The sequence below is a fragment of the Oncorhynchus nerka genome, linkage group LG2 (assembly GCF_034236695.1).
Source record: "Oncorhynchus nerka isolate Pitt River linkage group LG2, Oner_Uvic_2.0, whole genome shotgun sequence".
NCBI lineage: Eukaryota > Metazoa > Chordata > Actinopteri > Salmoniformes > Salmonidae > Oncorhynchus > Oncorhynchus nerka.
In genome coordinates, this window is record NC_088397.1 from 69,349,994 (window position 1) to 69,372,817 (window position 22,824).

At 38.5% G+C, this 22,824-nt stretch overlaps 1 long non-coding RNA gene and 1 pseudogene across 1 annotated transcript; one reads left to right on the forward strand and one right to left on the reverse strand.

Annotated features, from left to right (window-relative positions):
* Positions 1–11,002: 11,002 nt before the first annotated feature.
* LOC115140688 (homeobox protein Hox-C11a-like) lies at positions 11,003–14,539 on the forward strand (annotated as a pseudogene).
* Positions 14,540–15,883: 1,344 nt separating this feature from the next.
* LOC135572710 (uncharacterized) lies at positions 15,884–20,433 on the reverse strand. Its single transcript, XR_010464454.1, has 2 exons — positions 20,122–20,433; positions 15,884–16,897 (listed from the first exon to the last, which is right to left on the reverse strand). It is a non-coding gene; the product is annotated as an uncharacterized LOC135572710 (long non-coding RNA).
* Positions 20,434–22,824: the final 2,391 nt, after the last annotated feature.

Genomic DNA, 22,824 nt, shown 5'->3' on the forward strand with positions numbered 1-22,824 from the left:
TCTGGGATCTTTTATTTCAGCTCATGAAACACGGGACAAGCACTTTACAAGTTGCGTTTATATTTTTGTTCTGTGTAATTGGAGTTATGATTAACATCAATATTGCTACAAGTGGAGGGGTTATAGACGTTTCTGTGTGCATGTAGGCTAAACATAAAGCACACGTAGAGTACACGCCATTCTGTGCATCCTAACAACCAACATAATACTGCAAACACATTCACCTTACCCAAGGCGCACTAACAGAGGTAGCCTGACGCCTTTTTGATTCTCAGCTACTCATTTCAAGCAAATCATTTTATAAGGCATAGTGAGTGGTACAGAGAGCTGATAGCAATGAATCCAGTTATGTTTCCTTTTATAAACAAGCTGGACGTAGCAAGCTATGCTTTTACAAGGCTGCGAAGAGGATGCAATAAAATAATATATTTGCTGTGTAACACATTTCCCTCTGCTTGCACATCCGCATAACAGTATGGTTAAGCAATATAGGCCGATTATCGGAAATTGCAACATGACGATATTTTTTTAGGAACGCATCAGTCTTTGTTTTGCTTTGCTCTTAAAATTTGTCATTTATCTTCAACCATACACTTTGCTTAATAGATTTAGTTTCATGAGAGGAACTTTAATTTGTGAAAACGTTTGTTTCTCAGCGCAGGTTTAGAACCATTGGATCGGGCCTTGTTACAGCTCCAGAGACCAAAAACATCAATAGCAACTACCACCTTGTGTTCAGAATAAAAAAGCTTATTCCATCATATTCATGCTTTTGCATAACTGGATTTGTCGCACTGAACTTGAGTTAACTTAATGCTTTATTTATAGAAATGCTTTCAGATTCCCACATTCACACGTAGGCCTGCCTCTGATCACACATAGCCTACCTCTATTCAATTTGACATTGGGTTTAGCGAAAACATAGTATAGCGTTAATTTCGTCCACTTTTAACTTTAAAGGCCATCCATAGGCTCTCTAGCCTAAATTCATTTGACAAATAATTTAAGCATTATCCAAATGTCTTGACTTGACCATATATCTGCGTAAAAACATGTATTTAAAAGCCTTTTTGAGATTTAGCTAATTATTTGGATTTTAGCCTATCGTAATCGGTTCTTAAATCTAACCTAGATATTGTATGTCTGCGAAAAATAAACGAAAAGTGAATTAGGCTGCACTTAAAGGTAAAATTCACTAGTTTTGGCCATGCATGTTTAGTGGGGGGGACAAGAGTCACAAATGTTAGGCATTACTCTTTATACAGAGCTATGTATCTGCACTGATTATACTCCTGTTCTTGCTGTCAAACAACAAGTCGTGTGGAATTTAGATTTAGTCTCAGGGTTACATTTGATCAAGTTGGCTAGTTACAATGTCTTATTCTAAATATTAATGCAGTTAAAGTATATCTTCCCATATGCACGGAGACGCTGAATGCGTTTTTCACCTAAACCTTTTGGTCAAATGTGTCTGTATAGACTTAACCTCCCTTTGCATCTGGTACGTCCAAGTGGAGCTGCTGAATGTATATTGAAAATACAGATGCAAGTGTATGACATATATCAAATTGGATAACCAACAGCTAGTTTTGACTTTGAGACGGTCTGCAGGCTCTTTTATGGCGGCTTGTCTGTGAAGTTCAAAGGTCAGAGCTGTCTACGTTGACGCAGACCTTGAATGTGAGACCAAGGCCTCCCTCTGCGGAGAGAGACCGGCTGGGAGATTCTGTTTGTGAGTCTCTGCGCTCCATAGAGTTGTGTCACATCCAAAAGGACCTAAATCGCAATTTTGCCTCAAGAACGTTGTGTGCATTTTAATTTTAGAGTTGAGTGTACTGTTTTAATAATTATATATCTTTACAAAAGATAGGATAGAAAAGGCCAAGATAGCCTTCTTCCGGTATTAATTATGCCACGAATGAGAACTTAATAAATGTTTTCCATGTTTTCGGATGGTTTTACCAGATTTGTATGAAATTTTATGTGACCATTTATGACATTGTTTTTCCTTACTTTAGTCTATTGAGAAAATGTAGATTTCAAGTAGATTTTTTCTATTTTCCATGTAAATGTCATAATTGATTGAAGCGTAGGCCAAACACAAATATTAAATTGACCTCGGTCCAGGGATAAACAAAGAGAAAAGTTATAGGCTAGTTTCAAGAAGTGAATATCACTGTTTTACGCGTGAGGTTTGTGTGTAAAACCAAAATACATCATTTTTGCCGTTTTCTGTTATGCCTTTTGAACTGTGCTGTAAGCGAAAACAATTATAGGTTTCCCAAAAAGTGTTATTGTGTTCATTCAGCATCTTGATCGAAAAACTACGGGATGTAACATTTGAGCGCTTCAGTATTAGCATATAGTCAGATCACTAGTTTTTAGACGAGTTATTAAGGCCTACATGTCTGGAACTTCAGGATTTATTTTAATTTTACCAGGCAAGTCAGTTAAGAACAAATTCTTATTTTCAATGGCGGCATAGGAACAGTGGGTTAACTGCCTGTTCAGGGGCAGAACGTCAGATTTGTACCTTTTCAGCTCGGGGGTTTGAACTTGCAACCTTCCGGTTACAAGTCGAATTCTCTAACCACTAGGCTACCCTGCCGATGAAAAAGCAATGGCATACCTTAACGTGAAGAAATGGTGTTTATTTTTTTGCTGGTACGTTTCCTAACCGATAACGACTTTTTAATAGGCTACTCCCCTCAGTTTTCTTCTTTCGAGTTGATCTATTTACAACTTAATGAAATTATATAATAGCCTATGCCAAGCAGCATATACAAATACTGTTCGACGGATTGTGTGTAGTCGTTATCCAGGCTTAAGTTAATAACCATGCCTTGATAAAATCTAAAATGACATGATATACCTACATTATATACAGTAGGCTATAAGCATGAGTATTACAATGTTAATACCAATAATGTTTTCTATAATCAATACGCAAAAATGTTAGTTTCTAATTAAACACAATAGTTTTATCAAACCAAGTAGAGAAAAATAGCCTGCTCCTGGATTTTTTAACAAACACGAGGACTGATTATAGGTCCATGTCCCTTTATTTTGCTTACAAGAATGTATATTTATATCCACTAACCTGTGGGTCTAGATTAATCACTGGAAAATGCTTCTGGATACATTGTATTCTTAAAGAGGAAGTTTCCTTCATTCTTGCCCCTTCTTCCACCATTTGCTTTTCACTTCCAAAGCCAATTGCCAAGTTCAGTCACCATTGTTTGTTTGTTTGTTTGCGCGTGCGCGTGTGCGTGTGCGCGTAAGGGGGAAATAAAGAGAGAAGAAAGAGAGGCCTACACAATTTAGCCTGGCGTATTCACTGTCTTTTATTGTCATAGCACTATTTAACGAGTTTCAAACCTTAGTTGTAGCCAACTAAAGTCTAAAGATTTTTCCCACTAAATTCGGTAAATCGGTGTCAAGGTCATATTTGGAGCATGTGCTGCTTATTTACAGACACCGTATCACAATTCTATATCAAGCAACCGATAGATCTTCAAATATGGCTTTGTGAACAATATATCAGTGATATCTGAACAACGAATCCAACGTAATATTGAATTACACTTCATATCCAAACCTCAGACGAAGGTGTTCTTCAGTGACAACAAATTCATTGAGGTTTTGTTTCAAAATCTGTATGGGCGATGCCATTTTATAAAGTGTTTAAACACAATTAAAACAAACAAACTAATTTAAAACTATTTTAGTTGTATCCGTTTGTATAAACTATTAAATTGTAGTTGGGCAATTTGTTCAACTCGGCAGATGTTGGTGTCTCTTATTAAGACTCTTCCAATGGAAGGAATTTAAATGTTCACATTTTCCGAGATGGCCTATGCCTTATTCTTCTTCATTTATAAAAAGGTGTATTTTCACAGATATAATGTAAACAACAACTGAATTGGAATAAGCATGTGAATTTATACGCCCCAATATAATATGGGAGCATGGTAAAACAAAAAGGTGGCCTATGCCAAATTAAGATTAGACCCTACATTCTTTACAAATGGTTTTTAAAAATGTATTCTGCTTAGATTCTAAGTCAGTTTTATGCACGCCCTTTGTCTCTTCTTTTTGCGATACTGCTGTTTAGACAGACTTTATCATGTGCGTCTCCTCATAGAATTTCGACCTTTACGCACGCTAAGCATTTTGACTTCATACACACTTATCAGATAAGTTTAAGTTTTACGCACACATTTTGTCTATTCTTATATTCAAAGTAGGCCTGCTATTAAATTGCCTAATTAATCGCCATAATGTCTTGATAACTAAAACGCATCACCTGCGTGTTTTTTAGAGTCATTGTCATCACTATACTGTATTTGGAATCTTTTGGGCTGTTCAGTATGCATGTCCTAGGCCTTTCGACATAATCCTTCGTCATATTTGCCTTTGGGCTTACTGAAAAATGCCATGCGCAAAACTATTTCAGAGGTGGATATCAAATAAACATTTGTTTCCACATGAGTGCATCATACAAATGGCAGTGTTTTGATGTTCAAGGTTTCCACACATCTGCCCCAGAGGACGGTGCGGCACATCGTCCCAGTGTTTCCTGCCGTCTATGTGGGCGGGAACCCACATACAAATTGAAGGTCAAGTTAGTAAGCTCCTTATATGGGACTCCACTGTCCATCGCAAATGTTTTGGGAAAAGGGCAAGAAAGAACGGTTAAAAAAAGAGGGGGGAAAACTGTTCTTTATACATTCGTAGCTATATGGTGGTTGTATTTTATTTTAAAGTTCTCGTTGAGTATAAAGAAAGACTTACAACTTAGGTGGATAGAGAGAGACAGGAGAGGAAAGGTTCCAGGGCTCGTTTTGAAAGAATAAATTGTTTCGCAACAAGAATAGAAGATGTAATATATCCAAAGTGATCGGGATGCCAACTTCAAAAGCGGCAGTCTCCGCTAGATCTGAAGGCAGCAGTGTCTTGAGTTGGAAAGGAAATTAAACATCATAAAGAGAGAGGCTCAATTAGGGGCCCAATGCTTAAGCGCTACCGAATCCTGTAGGAAACAAAGACGGATATTCGGTAAGAAAATACAGATTCTATTTCCTCTCTCATAAATCTACTTTACCTTTCAGATACTTAAGGAAAACGTTTTACCGCGTTTTTTTGTTTGGTCTTAGATAGTCAAATGCCAAATGTCTCAAGTCAGCGAAAGTTCATCGTGTATTTTGGACATGTCGTGATTTTTAACCCAGGCTATTACTAAAGCAATGTTATCCCATTTATTAATACTATAGAATCGGAAAAAGACTACCTTTTAGTTTGCACTAGCATAGTAGCACGCATAATCTGAGCAGCGCTATTTCCCTTTTTTAATGAATAAATTCACACATTTGTGGTTACTTAGGTTCATGTTTATTTTCACAAAGGTAGCACGGGATTTTATACGTTTTGTCAGAACATTATCAAAGTCAATGATGCATTACAATGTAGGCTTCCTTGTTGATTCGTGCATTGGTACGCACTGATATTGTCATTCTATCAGTTGATTTTAGAGTATGTCTATGCAAAATGGAGACATTGGCTGGTCCTGGGATATCGACCACATGACTTGTTATCCAAACTCCATACAAATATATGAAGGATAATTCTCAATTCATGAAGTTTATGACGCCTCTCGTCAAATAGCCAATGGAACGAACAGATAGACACGATTTGGGTTCAATTCCATTGAAACTCGGGCAGTTCAGTAAATGAATACAAATTAAATTAGCGTTTTTGATGGAAACTATCATTCAAAATATAATAGTACGGCAGGCTAAGTATGTTGGCCATGCGGGAATCAAATATAGGCCTACCCAATCCTGATCTTGCAGGCACCATGTTCAAACCAACTGGATCGTCATAACCCTAAAATTGGACAATTTCCAGTTGAATCTCAGCTAATTAACGGAATTGACTGATGAGGCCTTGGTGCAGCCATCACTTGCATGCCCATAGTGGGTTTGAGAGCTCCACGGGACAGGGCACATGTAGTCTGAACGATAAACACATGTGGGCCTCATTGGCTTATTATTGTTTGTCGTAGTGACAATATAGTGGTGGTATATAGTACTTGTATAGCTATTTAGGTTATAGGTTGTTGTTTTGAGCGGGTATGCTTTCCACTGGATGTCCGTTTAATATTCCATTTGATCAATATTTGTTTGTTGTTGGCTCAATGCTTAATTACCATGTGACAGACACTACTGCATGTCGGTGTATTTTGGTTTGAACCAAGACAAGTGTGTTTTGTTAGTTCGTTTTTAATAATCTAATTGGATTTCAACGTTGATGAGACCGAATCACCTTGACGAGTTTTGTCTGAAGTATTACTGTTTTTGACAAGTTGATTCTTATCATTAGGCCAACTGCACAAGCGTTACATTTGTTCCTGCACATGGAGGTACAAACGAAATCTAGACACTTGGATGAATGTTGAGTCCTTTCCAAATACGGTGACATAGGCTAATGGTTATTTGGGCTATATTAGGATTTAAAATATTGCCACAATTCGGCGTATTCATGCTCCAACGTATGTTATTTGAATAATGGATCAGATATATTACTAATCTATACAATGCAGATATTGCAAATTTATATACAGTATACAAAAAAATCGGCTTTATGATTGGCTTTAATCGTCAACTTTTGATAGGCCTTTCATGGCTAACTCGAACATTGCTTATCGCTTATGGACCCACTTTATAAGTATTTGTATTTAAAAAAAAAAATTAAGACAGAGGAAACGCAATTAACCACAGCTTTGGTAATAGTAGGCAATATTAACTTGTTGCTGCTTATGGGATCGTAACAAAATGAGTATTTGGTAATGACTGATACGTCATATTCCCATTTCCATATTTAAAAACCAGTGTAAAAGTCGCACACTAGGGAAGACAGACAACAGACCTTAAGTTTAATTATAACGTTTTCAGTGTTTGTTGATACGAGTTTTTCCTGACAGCATCTAGACACATTGCTGTGCACAAGGTTTTCTCATTATTTTTGCCCATTTCCTATTTGTCCTAAGAGATGATAGTCCAGTAGGCTTGTTCACGCCAGTCGTGCAGATTCAACCGACAAATGACAGACAATTCTCACAAATACATCTGCAAATTGCAGCCTATTCGTTTTTTTCTTCTTCGTATGACGCAAAAATGCAGTCATTGAAATAACACTAAATTCTAAACCATACGCCCACAAATTACTCTGCCACAAGGTGGAGAAAATTGTCCACTAAAATCAATCCACATCCCTTAATTTTTATATTAGACCCTATTGGAAGTGACAGACGTGCTATGAATAAACAATGAATGAAGAAAAAAAATCGTTATTATATATTGTCGCGGTTTTGGTTTTGGTGTTTATTGCGCACACAAGCATAGAATAATTATATTTCGTTCGAGGAGCGATATTCTTTCAACGCTGACTCTCCCTGGGTTAGACCATACCTCAGCTAACCCTCCAAAATATTTTTTCATAGCACAAAATGTTTTTTTTGCACATTTTGTGCTATGAAAAAATATTTTGGAGGGTTAGCTGAGGTATGGTCTAACCCAGGAGAGTCAGCGTTAAAAGAATATCGCTCCTCGAACGAAATATATTTATTCTATATTTATTCTATGCAACAGTTTGTTATATCCATGAGTGGGCTACCCTCTACATAAATTATCCTACCAATAACGAGACAGAAAAATCCACACATTTAACGTTGGGTACTTTATCGTAAAGTATTTTATTCATTGTTTATCATTGTTTTAGGCTATATATTGTAGCCTATGTTTATAGCCTATCATCTATATGGCTAATTTCCATAATCAATAGGCTATCACATGATAAATCCTCTCTTCTTCAATTATGGTTCGCCAAACAACTTGCACAACCAAGGCCTACTGTTTGTGTGCTTCGGCCTACTGCACAGTTAATTTCTTCACGTAAGGGCCAAGTGTTAAAAACCTGTTTCCCATTTTCAGTCGCTGTGGCTCGTTGCTTTTGCCAGGACCTCAGTGTAACCATGGCTTTTTTTGTTGATGCTTGAATCTCTTCACAGCTCATACAACCGAATTTAATAGGTTGGCTTACATCCAATTAAAATTATCTGGCCCATGAGGGGACAATAATGTTATTTCACACGCTTGCCACATTGAGCGCTTGTTTCAGCTCGAATTTATGTAGGTATATACATTTGATGAAGCTAACTTGACCACTGTCTTGAGAGAAAATATAGCCTATCCTCTTCTCCCTTTTGTCTCTACTTTCATGATTTCTCTTTGGATTAAAAATACTCAAGGTCTATAGTTGTTGGTTTACTATAATGGGTGGTGTTGCCTTACGTGGATTTCGCGGACAGACACTTTGTCAAGTCTTCTCCACAACAGTGTTATTTTCAAGCAGCCCAATGGCAAATATTTACAAAAAAGATCGAGTTCAAGTCTCATGACGCTGGAGACAATTGACGCTTTTAGGGATATTAGGATACCCTCATCGAGATTATATTTGCTACACACAATATTAAACGGTTGAAGAGAGACCGACAGTTTTAGGAGAAATATCTTAATTCAAGTCGAAGGAATATCTCGATTTGTTTTATATCAGTGTCCTATTGCGAGCAGACTTGAGCTAACCTAGCTTTCCAAGTGCACGCAGGCCTTCATGAAAGCAATGTAGCCACTCACATTCAGATGCTATAGGCTACATGTTAATCTGTATTGAGAAATAATCTGTAGAAAGAATTTGTATTGTGCCTAAAAGAAACAGTATAGACAGTATGTTCAAATGAACACTGTATAGTGCACTTGGCATCCCTGCAGTTTGGAAGAGAGCACTTAATGGCCATACACGGCCGACGGTCCCAGGAAGAGAATACCATTTTTATGGCAGGCTATTTGTTTATTAGTTCTACTGCTCTCCGGGTGCAGTTTATGCGTACCGAGATTCAATCTTATCTTTTGCTGAATGTGACAAGAGATATACAGATATATTTCAAAGCAAACGCTATTGCTAACATTATATTGTGCACACATCGCACCTCTCTTTTCTTGAATTTCAACAGCTTTAGAATGCATGCATGTAGCCTATGAAACATTTAACACAGTAAGTAAACACAATGATGTATAGTCTTCTTGTAAGTGTCTGTTTCGGGTATGCTACATTTTATGATTGTGGTCGAGATGTAAGGAATTAAAATGGCACAAATCTTTGTAAACTTCGCTCCTTTCAACAAAAGCCTACTAGCCAAATAGGTGAAGAAAAGTCCATTTACTGCAGCTCTTCCGCCTTTTATGGTGGTTGCTTGCGGGATTTTGGTGGTCAAATTCAAGTGCTGTGTCTGGACAGCTGTCGGATTTCTTTGTACTTGATTGCAGGCTTCTTGCGCCTAGACCTCAAGTCCTGAACATGTTCCTGCTTTTTTTTTTTACTTTTATTTAACTAGGCAAGTCAGTTAAGAACGAATTCTTATCTTCAAACTTTTATTTAACTAGGCAAGTCAGTTAAGAACGAATTCTTATCTTCAATGACGGCCTAGGAACTGTGGGTTATCTGCCTTGTTCAGGGGTAGAATGACAGGTTTTTACCTTGTCAACTCGGGGATTCGATCTTGAAAAATGTCGTTTACTAGTCTAACGCTCTAACCACTAGGCTGCCTGCCGCATGAAACTCAAACGATGCGGTATTTATTTGTCCGCACAGCATAACGCTGAACTATCTTAAATAAATAGTAGCCGGAATGCAGCTTTAGCACTTTCTGTAAGAAGTCTGGCATTATATATTGAACACTATTATATATTAACATTATTTATTGAGCGCTTTTCCTCACTTCTAGTTCAATGAAACTATTTAGTCTTTGTTAGTGATGGAAAACGTATGTTTTCGAATATGCATAATGGCTTGTCATCCCGGGTTCTGGTTGATGCAAAAATGCTATAGAGAGCTTGCATTTCTTTTATGCCTTCTCCCTTTGTAGCCTATTCCCAACGTGCAAAGTGCAAACGTAGAGACATCCGAACACGTGTAGGGAAATGTTATAGTAAAGCCATATTTATATTTGGATTTATCTGGAATATAAATTAAATAATAAATGAAAATGAGTGAAATGTCACAGACCGAGCATTTATTCCATAAATAGATGGCCAATATACAAATACAATGATATTAAGTGGTTTGTATAATTTGTCGAACGTATATAAATCTCGACGAGTAGGCATATAAGCTAAAATCTACATATGTAAAGCCGGGTTAATGTCTAAACATATTCATACAGGGGAAAGCATGGGTGCGCGCGCACACACACACACACGCACACACACACACAAAAAAAACACAGGTTATAAACTCAAGAACTATGTTTTTGCTCTCTGACTTCCTTGTTTCCATCACGTCGCCAAACACTGGCCTAACAAAAAAATATATTCAGAATTTCGATGCAAATGTACATTCATGTTTCTTTCTTTCCGTGATCTTGGTTATGGGGGTAGAGCAATGACCCGCGTTAAAATTGGGTTCTTAACGAGATCTTTAATAAACAAGTTATTACAACAGGTTTACTTGGAATTCATAACATATAAACTAAACCATCCGACTAGATGATAATAAACATTTGATCTACATTTTATTTGCTGAAATATCAGGCTATATGGAAATTGGGCCTTCATTGCAAATTCATTCACAAAAGACGACTGTAAGAAATGTAAGTGTTATCATCATTTATTTGTAATAATTCAAGAGTTTGTAGAATATGTTCAATATTCACTTCAAGGTTTTTTTGATAGGATAGAGGATTAATAGAGGTCTTTCATTGGTAGGAAAATAAATTGGGGAAAGGGGTAATCTCAAACACTGCACGCTCACGTGGTCGAAATTCACTAAGGGCTGCAAAAGAACCATTATAGCTGACATTTGCGTGGCCTCATAATAATAATAACCATAATAATAGTAATAATAATAACATTAATAATCATTATTATTATAATCAAAAACCCGTACCTGTAGTTATTTACTGTGCATTGCATTGCGCGTGTACTATACGGTACAAGAGTTTGTATTATGATTATCGTTCAGAGACTAAAGCAAAAAATGGTAAGATACCTGATATTGATTTTTATAATACTCATGCGGTGTTGCAAAACCAATCGTTTGAACCTTCTATATTTTACCTAAGTGAACCACTCCTACACATGTAAGTGTTCCAAATTGATATATGACAATATCTACTTTCAATCACGTGTCTTGGGGCGACTTAGACGGATAGCACGTCATCTCGCCTTCCCAAATTTTCTCCTTCTGCAGTTCGAATCCAAAACATCTATCTATAGTGCAAGAGAACGGGAGAAAGATGTTTAACTCGGTTAATCTGGGAAGCTTCTGCTCACAGACGCGAAAAGACAGGACTTCCGAGTTCGGAGACAGAGCGAGCTGTGCGTCCAACCTTTACCTCCCCAGCTGCACATATTACGTCCCCGAATTTTCTGCTGTCTCTTCGTTCCTGCCACAGGCCCCATCTCGGCAAATCACCTACCCGTACTCCACGAACCTCTCCCAAGTGCAACCGGTTCGGGACGTTTCTTACGGTTTGGACCCCTCAACTAAGTGGCACCATAGAGGGAACTATGCGTCCTGCTACTCTGGGGAGGAACTGGTACATAGAGACTGCCTTCCGCCATCGTCCACCATGACAGAAATGCTGATGAAAAACGAAAGTGTATACAATCATCACCATCATCACCACAACCACCCAAGCTCCAACCACCTATCCACGGGCTTTTATTCGGGTGTGGGGAAAAACCACGTTCTACCGCAGGGCTTTGATCGCTTTTTCGAAAGCACACACAATGGGACCGAAAACAGCTCGACAGAGAACTGTGCTCAGAACGGCGAATCCAGTAAACTGGATTCGGCGTCTCAGCCGCCTGCCGCCCTCCTCCATAGCGCCACAGGCCCTGAGAAAGACCCAGAGAATGAAGAGGAAAACGTTAATTCTGGTTCTTGTGCTTCTTCATCGGGCAAGAAAGACGACAGCGCCAACAAAACAAGCCACTCGAGTAGGTACCGAAGCTGTAAAAAAGGTTAAAGGACTAGCCCGGTATTTTTGTCGGTCAGATTTTATGTGGAGTTTTATAAGCATTCAAAGGATTTTATTATAACCTACAAAGCTCTTTCTTCCAACAAGAAAACATTTTACGATGGGAAAGCGCTTTGAAAAAAACGATACGTTACACACAGGCAGCAGGCAGCAGCTCTCCCAGTCTGTGAAATTTTAATAGCCCGCTATTGTGACAAACGCTAACTTTGGTCATGAACTTGCGCTGGGCGATGTTTCACCAAGTTGTCGAGGGTAAAAAGCAATTGAGCAGAACACTGCTTTTGGGTGTCCTTTGATTTCCCCCCCCCCCTTCTCAGCAGCCTCCTGTAAAATGCAGAAATGCTACTGTGTTGCTACTCTGGACAGGTTACTTTAAGCATTAACAGCAGCTAGCATATTTGTTCGATAGAGATTGCATGTACAAAATAATAGCCTAATAATAGTTGTGATAATCATATTGTTTTGTTTCTTTGGGACCTATGCTCTTCTCAAAACGTGCATATGTATTGGTAACCGTGCAAGTAGGCTAGCCCAGTATTTTAGTTTGTAGGGTAATCAATTATTTAAAACTTCCAAGCGTTGAGATCTTACTCTAGGCTATTCTGTAAATCACCAACAAACTCGTTCGGTTTTGTTATAGTCCATGTAGAATATGATAAACCAATAAGCAAATAGCCTAGATATAATTCACTCATATTCATTTGAGACTAATAAACAGTGGCTCCCAGTCCGTAGGCCCAAGCGCCCTCATAGTGGCATGGAAGAATTTGTCTCTAGCCTATAATTATATCCCACCTATTTGATTGGCAGTAATGCTATCTAGGTATCCAGTGTTAATTCGCTATAGATGATCGCATTATGATATGAAAGGAAGGTTCATTTTTCCATGATAGCCATATATTCCCATTTATTATGGCAGTGTTGGGAATGTAAGGCAGGTAGTGAGGTGATGAAGTGCAATGTCTTTGTCGTTTCGTGAATAGCGTTACAAAACTCGTCAAGAGATTTTATAGAGATGGTTGATTATAGTTGTATGTTACAAGAGGATGGCACTGGGGGCCATGGATTTAAGGATACAGAGCAAGAAAATGAATGTGCAGGCTTGAGGGTAGGCTACGTGTTTAGGACTCTTGCATTTTATCAAAATTAACATACCTACGTTCTGAATCCCCATACGTTTCAGCGTGTATCGTAATGCTTGTTTTATCTGAAAAAACACTCGACCTTACATTCTCCTGATGATTTGTTTTATATTGCTCTAAGGTACACCACGCACCAGGAAGAAGAGGTGTCCTTACACGAAGTTCCAGATTCGGGAACTGGAAAGAGAGTTCTTCTTTAATGTTTATATCAACAAGGAGAAACGGTTGCAGCTCTCCAGAATGCTCAACCTCACTGACCGTCAGGTCAAAATCTGGTTCCAGAACCGCCGAATGAAAGAAAAGAAATTAAGCCGAGATCGGCTGCAGTATTTTTCTGGAAATCCCTTATTGTGAACTAAACTCTAAACTGGTAGCTTTGGTGAGAAATAATCATCAATATTATCATCTCTAAAACTGAATTGCCTTTGGAGGACAAGGCCGGACTCGACTGGCCAAAAACAAGTGTTAGGTCATTCATGGAAACGCTGGGACTGGAAAGAAAATAAGTTATCAATATGTTTTACGTTTCCTTGTTTTGTTGAACCAATAACATGAACCAGCATAAAACAAGACATTAGAGAAATGTATCTCTGACAATAGCAGAGCAATGAAGGTAAACTATTCCATTTTTTTCCAATGAAAGATTTATATTTACCGTTTGTCACATTCGGCCAAACATTTGAAACGTTGTAATGGCAAGTACAACATCAGTAATTATTTTTGTTTGATTATATCCTATTTCGATTCACTTGTGAAATTATGTCTTTCCAGTGACATTTCTCTCTGCATCTCTGTATTACATCATTATCCTTTCTTTGTGAAAATGATTTTGCTACAAACTGAACCGACTTGAGGACAGCCGCACAGACTCTTCTTCATAGATATGCAGATATATAAACATTTTTGCAGCAACCAAGAACTTCGACACGAATCATCGGTCCCAAATGAATCTCCTTAGACTATATGACTGTATATATAATTCATTTGTTTATAAAATGTTATCACTTAACCTAATTATTATATTTTCAAGAATTCTGAAAATAACTTAGCTCTAGGGCTACAAGCTCTTTGACTATAGCGAGCTTTTTGTTGATTGCTTTCCATTGACATGTTATGCAGTATTAAGATATGACGTTGCATAAGCCTATATGCATCAAGAGAAAGAATGTAACATAAAAATAAACGATTTATATGATTATTTTTTACTGGGTCTAGGTCTGTATTTCAACGAACAACTACCAAGAACGTAAGATTATACTTTGTGTATTCATGCAGAATGCTTGGTCTTTTGCAGAATCAGTTGGGCTAGTCCTCAATGCTTGTAGAAGATCATTGCAAGTTACGTTCTACTTGACTTCTTAAGTAGGCCCTTAATAGCACAGTATACAAATAAAACGCTGTGAAACCCTATACATGTCCCTGACAAGTCGTTGAGATTTCATGTTAAGATTCATGGAAAATAAGTATAGGCTCTTTCTCAGAACTCAACTAGGAAGGCTAATTGATACAAATCAAAAATACTTGTCTACACACAAATCAATAGGCTAAAACTAGGTAAAATGTCAGATTAAAATATTGGGAGTGCTTGTAACATAGTTAAACTATTTGTCATGAACATGAGGGTGCTACATTTGTCTTAATTGCCCACTTCTCTTATTTTCACGGAAAACTCTGCAAATAATTAGAGGTGCTATAATGTTGAATTTGTTTTCGTCCATGTATGACCTATAGGCTATATGTAAAGTAAAACACAGTTGCGTGTGCGTGCATGTGTGCGCGTGTTAGTGAATGTGTCAATGAGCTGGCCTGGTCTAGACACTGTCATAAAGACAGGGGCACTAAATAGCTACTTTTCTCTTAATTACACCGTCTGCCCAGTGGAGAGATTCCTTCCATCGTAAATAGAGAGGTCGAGTAGGCTATTGGTGGCCGTTTACGTAAAAACATATAAACATACTATTTGAAACATGTCTGATTTAGATAACATCCCGAGCGCACTATCTTCACGTCATCCACTAGGCCTATATCTTTATCCATTTGCGCTTGGGACAACAAAACGACGACAACTTGGATATCCGTTTCTGGAGAGAAAAAAACTCAAGTTTATCGACCATTTGGTATAGGCCTTTACCTCACCACTGATGTCCTGCGGCTGTGACATGTTTTTTACTCTGTGGCTGCCGACGCATTTACGCATAGGCTATATCTAATGTAATTCATACCGATGCGCAACAATTTACAGATATGGAGGACTTTGAACGTTTAGGTGTATTTTGATGTATTCCGAGAAAGAAAGAGATATTGTCTTTGAACTTTCGTGAAGTCAAGGCCATCACCTTTAACCCTACGCAATAAAGTTGAATCCGAGACTGGCTTTGCTCTCGAAAATGCGGGTACCAACTGGTGAGCCAGCCAATGAGGGTTGCAAACGAAAGAGTGTCGGGGGGAATGGGGGATGGGGATTGAAGGGGGATGTTTAGAGAACCTACCATTGACCTCTTGAAAACTGACGCTATAATAGGCTAATGTTGTTTTTTCAACCTGTTATGAATGTGTATGAACAATTTTCCATGTTTTGTTTGCTATTGTTTAATATCTGTTTAATTTGAGGTATTTGTGAACCCAAAATAAGCAAAACAGTCAGTCTGTATTGGATACGCTTTATATGAATGATCATACTATTATAATTAATTTGCTGTAGGCTAATTGAAATGGAAAAGCAGCCCCAATTTGACATCTGGAGTGCAGCAATTTGACGTCCTCAAGCAATTGAATAGTGTAACATGTATTTTGTTAAAACCAGATTGGAACTTTGAGGTCTAAGTGTATAACACTGTCCAACACTCCAAATAACCTAAACGTTTTGCATTTTCCATATTTTCATGTGGCCTCATATGGGCTACTTCAAAAGTCTCATACATACAGGATGAAATAATAGTTAGATATAGGCCTACATATACTGAGTGTACAAAATATTAGGAATAGCCTCTATTTCCATGACATAGACTGACCATGTGATTCCAGGTGAAAGTTATGATCCCTTATTGTTGTCACTTGTTAAATCCACTAGAATCAGTGTAGATGAAGGGAAGAATGATTTTTAAGCCTTGAGACAATTGAGACATCAAATCAATCAAATGTATTTATAAAGCCTTTCTTACGTCAGCTGATGTCACAAAGTGCTGTACAGAAAACCAGCCTAAAACCCCAAACAGCATGCAATGCAGGTGTAGAAGCACCATGGCTAGGAAAAACTCCCTAGAAAGGCCAGAACCTAGGAAGAAACCTAGAGAGGAACCAGGCTATGAGGGGTAGCCAGTCCTCTTCTGGCTGTGCCGGGTGGAGATTATAACAGAACATGGCCAAGATGTTCAAATGTTCATAGATGACCAGCTGGGTCAAATAATAAGAATCACAGTGGTTGTAGAGGGCGCAACGGGTCAGCACCTCAGGAATAAATGTCAGTTGGCTTTTCATAGTCGATCATTCAGAGTATCTCTACCGCTCCTGCAGTCTCTAGAGAGTTGAAAACAACAGGTCTGGGACAGGTAGCACGTCCGGTGAACAAGTCAGGGTTCCATAGCCGCAGGCAGAACAGTTGAAACTGGAGCAGCAGCAAGACCAGGTGGACTGGGGACATGGTCCTAGGGCTCAGGTCCTCCAAGACAGAAAGAAAGAAAGAAAGAAAGAAAGAAAGAAAGAAAGAAAGAAAGAAAGAAAGAAAGAAAGAAAGAAAGAAAGAAAGAAAGAAAGAAAAAAGAGAGAGAGAGAATTAGAGAGCATACTTAAATTCACACAGGAACCCTGATAAGACAGGATCAATTCTCCAGATATAACAGACTGACACTAGCCCCCCAACACATAAACTATTGCAGCATAAACTATTGCAGACATGGATTGTGTATGTGTGCCATTCAGAGGGTGAATGGGTAAGACAACGAATTTAAGTGTCTTTGAGTCAGGTATGGTAGTATGTGGCAGGCGCATTGGCTTAAGTGTATCAAGAATTGGAACACGTGGGTTTTTGACAGTGTTCGGTGTGTATCAAGAATGGTCCACCATCCAAAGGACAGACATCCAGCCAACTTGACACAACTGTGGGAAGCATTGGAGTTAACATGGGGCAGCACCTTTGTGGTATGCTTTCCACACCTTGTAGAGTCTATGCCCCGACAAATTGAGGCTGTTCTGAGGGCTAACGTGTGTGCAACTCAATATTAGGTAGGTACTCCTAATGTTTTGTACACTCAGTGTATTTCAAATCTGCCTTTTCCATTTAGTTCCAAACACAAAATGGATTGGCTGATGACCAAACATGTATAATTTTGGCTTATAGCTCAAGTAACCCCCCCTCAAACGAATTTTGCATAATATGCCTACCGGGTGATAAAATACATATGGCTGAGGGAAGAGGAGTAGGTTCTGGATCAATGATGGAGATCAAGACTCTCACACTACTGCTCTCACACCCCGCTGAGGGACCTTGGGCCTGAACTGGAGTTTTTCACAATTCAGGGTCCCTCTCACGGCATCAGATTGCCTGCTCTTCATGGCTCTCGCCTCTCCTTCATTTTACTCTTGTGTGCATGTGCCTGTGAGACCAGCAGTCTCTGGAGTGTGTCTGGTGGTGTCAAACGTCACTCAAAGGTGTGTCAGATCTCTGTTTACAATATTGACATAATCAATACATGCTCTCCTAATTGACCTCTTGACATTATTAATCGGGTAGGAGTCGTGGCTGTGGTACAATCAAATAAATCTAGACCCCCACACAAATCCAGGGCCCCGCAAAAAAAATGCGCTTTATTTGGTGTTACGTCAATTTTGTTATGACCACGAGGCGACGCTTCCGCACCAGATAGACAATTGTTGAACAAGGCCCTAATGGTACGATAGCCCTCTATTGAGAAGAGAACCACAGGGAGGAGAAAGAAGAATAGCTACTTTGATTATATCCTACATTGCTTGTAAGCTACAGGCACAACTGCGATACCAGCGTGCTCTTTTGAAGGCTTTGTTAGTATGGGTCTTAAAAAATAATATTTAGCCTATAAGCTAGCTAGGCTTATGGTATGAAGGCATGCAATTGGACGAGAGGATGCAGTGATGAACATCTTTAGGAAATCAAGGTCAGGTTTCCAAAAAGCAATTGTTTGTGCGTAAAGGTCTTTCTGGTGTATGGTGTGCATAATGGTGGGTGAGTGTGTGACAGAGAGATAGACTGTGTATATGCCTATGTGTGTGAGTGCGCATTATTTCAGAGAACGATATTTCGCTTAACCCAGCAAGGCGATGACAAGCCTATGTGCAGTTTGGTAAATTGTTTAAGATTTTTTACGATGTTCAAATGTAATATTATGCTGACTTATCTTGTGGGCCTATATCACACCTGGCAGATTTATAATTTGATTTAAGGCAGAGAACCTGCGTCGAGCGGGCTTCAATTGCAAAATAGCTCAACGTTGTTTCAAATGTAATATTATTTTACCGTTACTTTGATGGCATGAAGGCGGACTCCATTTTAATGTGTGTTGTGGAGGATTAGCTGCGTGTTACACCATCAAGGATTTAGGTTTTTATTTTACTAGGCAAGTCAGTTAAGAACAAATTCTTATTTTCAATGACGGCCTAGGAACAGTGGGTTAACTTTTATATTGTTACGTTATGCTTCGTGAAGCATGAAATAGTAATAAGTAGCCTAAAACACATATATAATTAGCCCGTATAGTAGTCTAATCATATTAAGCTAAAATGAATTACTAATATAGGAATGTGAATGTGAAGAATAAGAACATGGATATAAATAATAATAGTCCGTTTAATGTTGGCAACGGGTGTTTAACCATTAAAACGTTTCCATTGATGCAACTTCTTATCATTAAGATTGCAATTTTCAGAAAATGTGCATGCTATTTTTCAAATCAGACTGGTATTTTATGTGCTCGTGTTTATATTCTAGCTTGTAAACTTTCTATGCAGGTCTAGACCCCTGGCCCGTTCAGCGTACCCGCGCAGGTAAGCTATCTGTGTGCATGGGTGTGCATATGTTAAGTCGTTCACCCTGGGGTATTGGAATGTCACAGGATTTGAGCACGAGTGTGTGTTTTGTGTAATAAGATTCTATATTTTAAGGTTTTGGGGTGTAGTGAGTCGGCAGCAAGGTGACCTAAAATCAATAAACGAACGCCGACATAGCCTACATCTGGCTCATACCTTCTTATTTAAGCAATGTTTTTTCAGATGTGTTGAATTCCATCGCGATACCCAATAAAACCAATAGATTTAGACATATTTGAAGGCTACTTTATTAATCGAAAACCCTTTATAGAAAGCCCAGATGTTCATATGTTTTGCCTACTGAAAACATCTGACTGATCCGATGTTTTTCTACTGATCTTATTTATGAAATATACACTTATATTATGTTATAGTGCTATTAATATGTTATACAGATTATGAAACCATGGTAATCCAATGCGTTTCATATCAAAATTAAGATAGTTGCACAGTCTGTCCTCCAAATAATAAAATGCAGCACACTGTGCCTACTTCAAGGCTTTTTGGAATTATAACGCTGATTTTACTGAAAGCTGACGGGTCTATTCATTTATTTAATTATACAAGAGCCAACAAGCAATCACAATGCCTTGGATCAGTTCTGTCTAAACACACCCTTATAAAAAAATATTCGTTTTGTTCCTAATGATATAGGCCTACTGACAATGTCTTGTTGATATTCACAAATGTGTGGAAGACGGGTTGACCAGGTGCTACGGACAACACTCAGTCACATAACTTATCTTGCTCCTCACCGTCAGCCCATCCTCTTTAAAAACGCCATTGATATCAAGTAGGCCTATGCTCCAGAAATGGGCTACATACCTTTTTTTGTGATCTTAAGAACCAACCTCTTAATGTAATCCAGTTCCTGCCATGTATTAAACTCACATAGCCTCTAAGCCAACTCACCACACTGAACGAGGCGGGATCTCTTAACAATCCTTTTTAAGATTGTAAATGAAGCCTCTGTGCCCTATAGGCAGGCCAGCTATAGGCCTAGCTGTTTTGTTTTATTTCATACAAACATAAGGACGCGATATTATCAATTGTAACATGGACAGCCACATCACCATTTTATATTGCTTTGAAATCAAGCTCATTCTCAAAGGGCTGAATTCTTATTTTAGAAATGGCCAAGTTTCGCATAAATCATGTAAGCTATTGATATAAATGGGCGATTTAAGATGCGTGCAGATATAGCCTAGCCCTACCGTTATAGGATTCGACCAGCATAGCCTACATTCACTTTCTATCCCCCTGATCCGTGTTTAAATCGTTAGGCTACACCATAACATGCTGTGAAAAGGCTGGATCATTGTCAGTGACCTCCCCGTCGGCGCCATTGAGGGCAAAAGTCGCATCAAATCAAACAAGTTTTTCAATCATTCTTAGATGGTACGCTATAGTTGACTAATTTGTGGATTACATTTATTTTGAATTGCAAGGCTCTCTGGCAGATTATGACAGCGACACGTTAACTGAGAAGTTATATCAAATATAGGCTTATATGCATATCTGTTATTCTAGTAAAGGAGAATGCAATGTTATGTTGTATTTTCTAAATCACCATGGATTATGTAGGCTAGGTCAACAGGAAGATAACTTAACTAAGTAAAATATGAACGATTCGGATGCACATCTAGTATAGTTGACCATATATAATAATGCATGCCACTAGCAAACTACATTTTGTTTCTGTAAGTGATCTTTGCGGGAATTGAACCCACGATCATAGCATTTCTAGCAGTGTGCTCTGTAAGCTACTTACTGAGTCACACAACACAATTAACACTTACATGATTGAATCCAATGATTAAAGATCAGCGAAGAAAACTCAACATTCAATTGTCACTATATTATTATTCTCTCTTCTGTAGGTTTTCTCATGCTATGGGGAAACAGATGACTCTCTATGAAATTGCCTCTCAAACAAGGTTTTTTACCAATATATTGGCATAGAAGCCTCAAACAAGTAATGGCAGTAAGTTTTACAAGAAAATAGATTGAAATAGATTAACCATGATAAAATGGGTTTATTTAAAGCAGCAAGGCCCGATGGGGTGTGGTATATGGCCAATATACCATGGCAAAGGGCTGTTCTTATGCAGGATGCAACGCAGAGTGCCTGGACACAGCCCGTAGCTGTGGTATATTGTCCATATCCCACAAACCCCCGAGGTGCCTTATTGCTATTATAAACGGATTACCAACTTAATTAGAGCTGTAAAAATAAATGTGTTGGCATACCTGTGGTGTACGGTCTGATATACCACGTCTGTCAGCCAATCAGCATTCAGGGCTCGAACCACCCAGTTTATAATTAAACTGTATAATGAACATTACGTTGGTAGCCAGTTTCTAATAGCAATAGGGAACCTTGGGGGGTTGTTGCCAATTTTACCACGACTAAGGGCTGTATCCAGGCACTCCGCATTGCGTTGTGCGTAAGAACATCCCTCAAACTTAGTATATTGGCCATATACCACACCCCCCCCGGGCCTTATTGCTTAATTTACATCATGGCATTGATGAAAAATCTTTCTGATTGGCTTGAAGAGCATTCTAGAGTGCTCGTTATTTCCTTGTAACGCACGGTATATCAGTTAAATGGTTATAGTTCATTCTTACATGTTCTATTGAGCTGCTTTTGAAAGCTAAAGTCGAATTGAAAACATTTTCTGGTATTGAATTCGATATACTAGCAAGTCTGTTTGTTTGGTTACCAAGGCAACTGCTGTAGCTTTCAAGTAAACTTGCTAGCTGCTTCAGTAGATGTTGACCACATTTCTACCTGTAAACAGTGCTTGACATGGGCAGGCGCTCACTGGAGCTGAGTACAGGCACCTCAGGGTGTCTACTGCTTGAGCTCCCGTTTCTCTTATAGAATCTTAGCTCAAAAGTATTGTAGAGCTCCCGCCCCTTAATATAAACAGTACCGGCACCCAAAATGAGTACTGGAACCTATTTCAGTCCAAGTCAAGTGTAACAGTATAACTTTAGACCGTCCCCTCGCCCATACCGGGGAGCGAACCAGGGACCCTCTGCACACATCAATAACAGTCACCCTTGAAGCATCGTCTATTTAGCGCGAACCACCACTAATTAAGCTAGCGTTTCACATCCGTTACACAAGCACTGCTTGAAAATGAACACATTTCTAGTGGCAAATGTGTCAAATTATAGCCATTATAGCCAAATTATAGCTCTGGAAAATATTGAAACTCCGTGGAAGGTGAGTTTAACTCCCGTAGCGCATCGTGGAACACACCTTCCACGTCGTTCATTATTTTCCAGAGAACGCAGTTGATTTTCCTTTACATAATTAAACAGTATCATTATGCAAATGTTTGCATCACTATTATAGCCACTATTGTAGCCTATAGCCTATATGTGGTTCAACTATATTGATCTATGATTAACGCAAGAAAATGGACAGTAAAATGATTTTTTAAAACATAAACAATGAAATGGTTTAAATAATTTTAATTAAAAAAGGCAAACAAAAGGGGTAGTAGCCATTTGCTT